This window comes from Phaethon lepturus, unplaced genomic scaffold (genome assembly GCF_000687285.1).
Source record: "Phaethon lepturus isolate BGI_N335 unplaced genomic scaffold, ASM68728v1 scaffold3259, whole genome shotgun sequence".
In the NCBI taxonomy this organism is placed as follows: Eukaryota; Metazoa; Chordata; class Aves; order Phaethontiformes; family Phaethontidae; genus Phaethon; species Phaethon lepturus.
Window position 1 is genome coordinate 39,157 of NW_010565460.1, and position 6,526 is coordinate 45,682.

Here is a 6,526-nt window from a genome sequence, read left to right on the forward strand (position 1 = left end):
GTGTTCAGTTTTGGGCCCCTCACTACAAGAAGGACATTGAGGTGCTTGAGCGTGTCCAGAGAAGGGCAACGAAGCTGGTGAGGGGTCTGGAGCACAAATCTTATGAGAAGCATCTGAAGGAACTGGGGTTATTCAGTCTGGAGAAGAGGAGGCTGAGAGGAGACCTCATCGGTCTCTACAGCTACCTGAAAGGGGGTTGTAGTGAGGTGGGTATCTGTCTCTTCTCCCAGGTAACAAGTGATAGGACAAACAAGCAGCCTCAGGTTGTGCCATGGGAGGTTTAGATTGGATCTTAGGAAAAATTTCTTCACCAAAAGGCTTGTCAAGCATTGGAACAGGCTGCCGAGGCAAGTGGTTGAGTCACCATGCATGGAGGTATTTACAAGATGTGTCGGTATGGGGCTTAGGGACATTGTTTAGTGGTGTACTTGGCAGTGCTAGGTTAATGGTTGGACTTGATGATCTCAAAGATCTTTTCCAATCAAAACAATTCTGGAAGCTGTATAGTCACCCACAATAAATCACAGAATCACAGAGTCATTAAGGTTAGAAAAGGCCTTCAAGATCATCAAGTCCAACCATCAACCCAACACCACCACGCCCACTAAACCATGTCCTGAAGTGCCACGTCTACAAGTTTTTTGAACACTTCCAGTGATGATGACTCCACCACCTCCCTGGGCAGCCTGTTCCAATGCTTGACCACTCTCTCAGGAAAGAACATTTTCCTAATATCCAATCTAAACCTCGCCTGGTGCAACTTGAGGCCATTTCCTCTCATCATATCGCTAGTTACTTAGGAGAAGAGACCAACACTCACCTTGCCAGAACCTCCTTTCAGGTAGTTGTAGAGAGGGATAAGGTCTCCCCTCAGCCTTCTCTTCTCCAGACTGAACAACTCCAGTTTCCTCAGCCGCTCCTCATAAGACTTGTGCTCCAGACCCCTCACCAGCTTTGTTGCCCTTCTTTGGACACCCTGCAGCAGCTCAATGTCCTTCTTGTAGTGAGGGACCCAAAACTGAACACAGTATTCGAGGCATGAAACACTCAAAACTTTTAGTTTCAGTAATGTCTTTCTCATAAAATAATTACTTTTATATGCTCCTGCTCCATCAAGGTTGTTTCTAAAAAGTGGAACTTTCTTTCAGAAGTGTAGTTGTGTGGTGATCTGCAACTTATTATTTAAAGTGTGGCAAGCAGAACAAATATACAGCTTTCTTACAAACCAGGCACTCACCTTCAAACAATAAAACAAGTAAGGGAGAAGCAGCTGAAGTTATTTCACATCATAGTATGAAATGTTGGTAAAAGAAATAAGCAGAAAGACAATTTAAATGCCTGAATGTAGCCAATATGACTCCAGATAACTCAGAGAATGGGAAGTCAAGGACATATTGTACGCATTATTAAGTTTCAAGACTTGTAAGTGGTTTCACTTGGTCATCAAGAAAAATTAAAAAAAAACCCCAAAAATATTAATTTCTGTAATATCAAAAAGTTCCTTCAGGAAGACAAAAGCAACCCAAAAATAATATTGAAGTGTTCCAAACATATATAAGTTCAAACACCATGGATTATTTTCATGAATAACACTTAAAAATTAAATATAACTTTAATGAATAAAGACACTTATTTAATTTTTTGCACTTCAATTATTTGAAAAATGCAATGTTGCCTTACTTTAGAAAAGTTTCTTTTCAAGCTTATTCTATTAAACATAACACCCATCTGGGAAGCACTTGGAGCAAAGATGAACTGATTTCAAAGACATAGAAAGGTATTTAAATTTAATATTGAACTTTTAACAGAACAAAGTAAAAAGTGTGAGTTACATAACAAAATTCCTTTCATACCTGCATAGTACTTATTACCGTTACATGCATTCCTCTGAAGGAGACACATGGTAGTTTCTGGACATTCTTACTAAATATTCCTAAAACCGGATGCTTGTGAAGACAATATAGATCTCCTCTTTTCCTCCTGCTCTTTGAATGTGTGAGGGAATCTCACATACAAAGGAAGTCTAGTGGATCTGGGAGAGAGGGAGTTTCATTTAACTGGGTACTCTGAATTGCTCTGTACATTTCTCCATTGGTGACCTTGGCAACAGGGGTAATTTCAATCACTTGTTGCAAATGCCTATTTCTCTCTGATAATAACCGATCAGACTTAAAAATCCAATTTTTTTGTGTCTAAGTTGGGGTAGATGTATCCCTCACTGTATTGACTCATACAGCACTGCATGTTAGATGTGAGTGAAATGGCTATCACCTCTTCCCTGCTTTTGCTCGCCCAGAAACATGGATGGGTTAACAAGCAGAAGTTTCTGAATGGACGTTGTACCCTAGCTTGGCACTTTAGAAGGAGCCGCAGCTGGCTCCTGTTCACTTCATTGGACTAAACTGTAAACTGCAGCAGTTTGAGAGCTTAGAGAGGATCAACATGGACAAGTCAGGGTGATAAATGCTTTTACAATCTTAGTTTCACCTGCTGCCTTATGTTAGTCAACATGGGAAGTTACAGGCTTGTAATAGTTGGGGTGAATATTGCCCACCCATATGAACCTTCAAATCTATGTGGATTAGCCCTGAATAAGATAGAGACTTGTCTGTTAAACTATGATTATCACTCTTTTATTGTGAGCAAAAGCATTCCTGGGCATCCAGCTGAATCCTGACAATGTGTTAGTAGTGACTGATCAGTTACCCGAAATCATATCAAGTAATCCTTCAAAGTAGATACAGCAGTCTTGACTGCAGTTACCCCAATATCCTTGCATGAATGCTATCAGTCACGAGGATATCCTGGAAAGCTGATCTTTTTTGAGTGAAGAAGGAAAATAGAGAATTTGTGTTAAGCACTGACAGCTAGTCCCTTCAAGCAGTTGTGAATCAAGAGATGAATAAGGACATTCAGTCCTGCTTCCCGCTCTGTTTGACAACATACAGAACTGCACAAACATATAGTATGCCTCTGTATACTTCAGTAGGGAAGAAAAGAGGAGGGAAAAGATTTGGCATGGTCATATGGTTACCTCATGATAATAAAGGAGTGGAATATAATGTAAGTTCACTGTTCCTTTCTATGTATTCCCTACGTTACGCCATTATTTTATACACTTTCGTATTGTACAAGTAGGTTTTTTTTTTCTTTTACTATTAATTTTATTCTTCATCTTTCATTCCATCTTATTTGGACACATGTGATTCCCCACCTCCTTCTTCACTTGTATAAATTCAGATATCCCCTGTTAGTGAGACTTGCATCAGTATTAAGAACAATGATAAAGGTGTCTGCTGAATCAACCTTAGTATAGCTTGTCTCGGCTTTGCTGAGGGAAGTAATTTCAAAAAAGGGAAAAAGGGGTACACTCCCGAGGCCAAGTCATTCCATCCAAGGGTATTGACACACAGGAATAAACTGTTCTCTAGAATTCCCTGATTGCACTAACTAAAGAAAACATAATGAGAATGTGTATAATGAGAGAGTACAATGCCTAGCTTTCAGATGGTTAAAATTAAGTGAGATGATTGTCTTTTTCAGTACTTCTTCAGATTCTCTAATTGCCCTTCTTCATAATTTGGCATTAAGACTAAATTACTTAGTCTTTCAAAAACTACTTAATTTGCATTACAAACTTATATCCATGTTAGAATCTTGATACAGGTGACAATTTGGCAAAGTAAATCTAACCATGACTATAAATGTAATATGATACCTAATTGGAAATATTCAATTAAATATTCATTTACATGTAAATGTTTGTGGTGATAAAAACACATTTCTTTTGACATAGTTGCAAACATAATACGTGGAAAAGTAGGGAGGCCATGAGCTGTAATAGCTGTGGTTATGAAAGACAACACCAAAATAGAAAGACACTTAAAAAGCATGACTTTCTGCAGAGTGGGGAAAACTATTCTGATTAATTGCCCATCAGAGTCAAGACACTCACCGAACTGACGAAGAGATTCATTTAGATATTTAAAGAGTAAAATTAGAATTGACCATGAAGTTATCCAACCTGATCCAAATATACCAAATGTCCTGTAAGTAGCTTTTTCCTAGCTGTTTTTCACTAAAGCATACCCTCCTGAAAGGCATTTTTTCATGATTTGATGTCATCAAAAGATGACAAATCCACTACTTGCATTTCTTCCAATTGTTAATCACTCTTACTGTTAAAAAAGTTGACCTAATCTCTGTTTATTGTGCGTGCAGTTTCAATATCTAGCTCTTGGGTAATTTTATGATTTTTTTTTTTAATACCAGTTTAAAGGGCCCTTCAGTATTCACTATTTCATCTCTCCAGAGATACTCTAGTTACTACAATCAAGACATTTCTCTTTCCTTTGATCAGCTAAAAAGAATGAGTTCTTTAACTTTTTCACTGTACAGAATAGTTCTCTAAGTCATGAATCATTTTTAATGCTCATTTATTCCTTCTCTCCAGCCTTTGACATTTTTCGTTTTTTCCCAGATGCACTTCTTGTCTAACTTATCAGCTGAGAGCAGTTTTTGATTCATTCTGTCAAATGAATGAACCTCCCCAAGCATTTTCTGATGATTATTTATAAGTATTGCCATATGAACTGCAAATCACTAAAGCATGCATGAGTAATTAATGCCCATTTCATATGAACTATGAAGAATAAACATCATTAATTTACTATGCATAAATATTTTTAAAGAGCAGAATATGTGTTTAAACACTTTTTCATGCAGATAGCATTTCTCGAAGCTTCTCACCTCTACATTTAGTCTTTCTACTATCTTAAAGAATATGTCATTCAGTACCGTACATACTGTGCATAATAGGGCTATCAAATAATAAAACAGTGACCACTCTCTCTTTTTTTCACTTGTAGAAATGGATTATTTCTCTGTGATCCTAATCTGCTAGAGGAATAAACATTGCTGCTTTTCACAGAATCTGTTGATATCAAGCATATTTTGTTTCAGAAACAGTCAAAAATAACCTTATAAAATGAAGACAGTAGGTAGAAAAAAATAGCAGAAAAAAATATTAACAGAAAGATAGATGAAAACACCATGATTCCCTTCAATTTTGAGATCAAATCGAACATTTTGCATTGTTTGGAGGCTATTTTGAAAGGCGTCCCAAAAGTTTGGATGTCTGTAGAAGTGTTCTGAAGAAACCATTCCCAACAGACCTACTCCTTTTATCATATTAAAAGTCATATTGAAACAATACAAATAGATATGACTTCTGCCATCCTTGAGGGGCTGTGGGATAGGAAATATCTTTCCTTTCTCCCTGATTATTTCTTTTGATGCTGCATCAGTACAAGCAACATCTTTAAAATGGAGAAGCAAACTGATTAATTAGTCAGAATGAGAAGTACTTGTACAAAATAAGAAAGCTAGTACCTTTACTTGTTTTCTTTCAGATCTAAAACCCAAAAGGATTTCTGAAGCATGGCCAGTTTTTCTAACTTCAGGGAAGATTGAGACAGATCAGTTCTGCACAGGTTGAAAAATGCAGATCCTTCAAGAATTTTGGCCACATTGTGTCTTTTCTGTCTACCAGGTTGAGTAAGTATACCTTATGCTTGAAATGCTTATACTTCAAGCCTTTTTAAATTGACTTTAACAAATTTCTTTTCTGAGTGAGGTAAAGAGATCACGGAAGTCTTGGACCTTGGTATCATTTCAGCTATAAAAATAAAAATCTGGATTAACTGGACTTCCATATGTGGACTGTTAGTTGAAAGATGGTAGAAAAGGAAAACAACAACAAAGTTTTTAAAATAGCTTGAAGATGGAGAGTGTTTCCTAACTAAAATGAATACAAATTATTTTCAGTGATAGCAGCTATATTTTGGAGGAGTCTCCACCTTTGGCTATTTCTCAGCTACAGGCAATAGTTCACCAGAGATGCAGATTTGGATTCTTGTGGCCACAGTATGCAAATGTATTAGCTTGGAACTTAATTGGAACTCACATAGAATAAAGTCCAAAAGTGAATACCATTCAGGGTTTTTCCAAGGTGTGATAATGTCAATCTAATTTCTATCGCAGCTAGACCTGTCTTACCCTCTTGATATCTGCAAAGTGACCAATTACTGAAGAAAGAAATAATCCATCATATATACACATACGTATGCTCACTTATCATGCCTGTATTCCAGCTCATTAATGAAATTATATAGGAGAAGCCATCAGCATCATTGCTTGCCTATGGTATACTGTCCTGCTTGGCAAATTGGACTATGGGGATGTTTACCTTTGGAAAAAAACTTGCGGGATTACATAAATATTTTCAATACATTATAAATATCAATAAAAGGCCTTCCACTAGATGCCCAGCTATATTTCAGTCTCTGAGTTCTACAGTGCTTCAGAAACCATTTAACCTTTTGAATTCTAGTTTTTGCAATCTGCTGAGTTCTTTCAGTGAATTACAGCCTTGTATTCATATGGTGGTCATCTCTTATTCTAAATACTGCATTCCTATATGCTAAACAAAATACTGAAATAATAAGCTTAAATATAGGCCATTTTA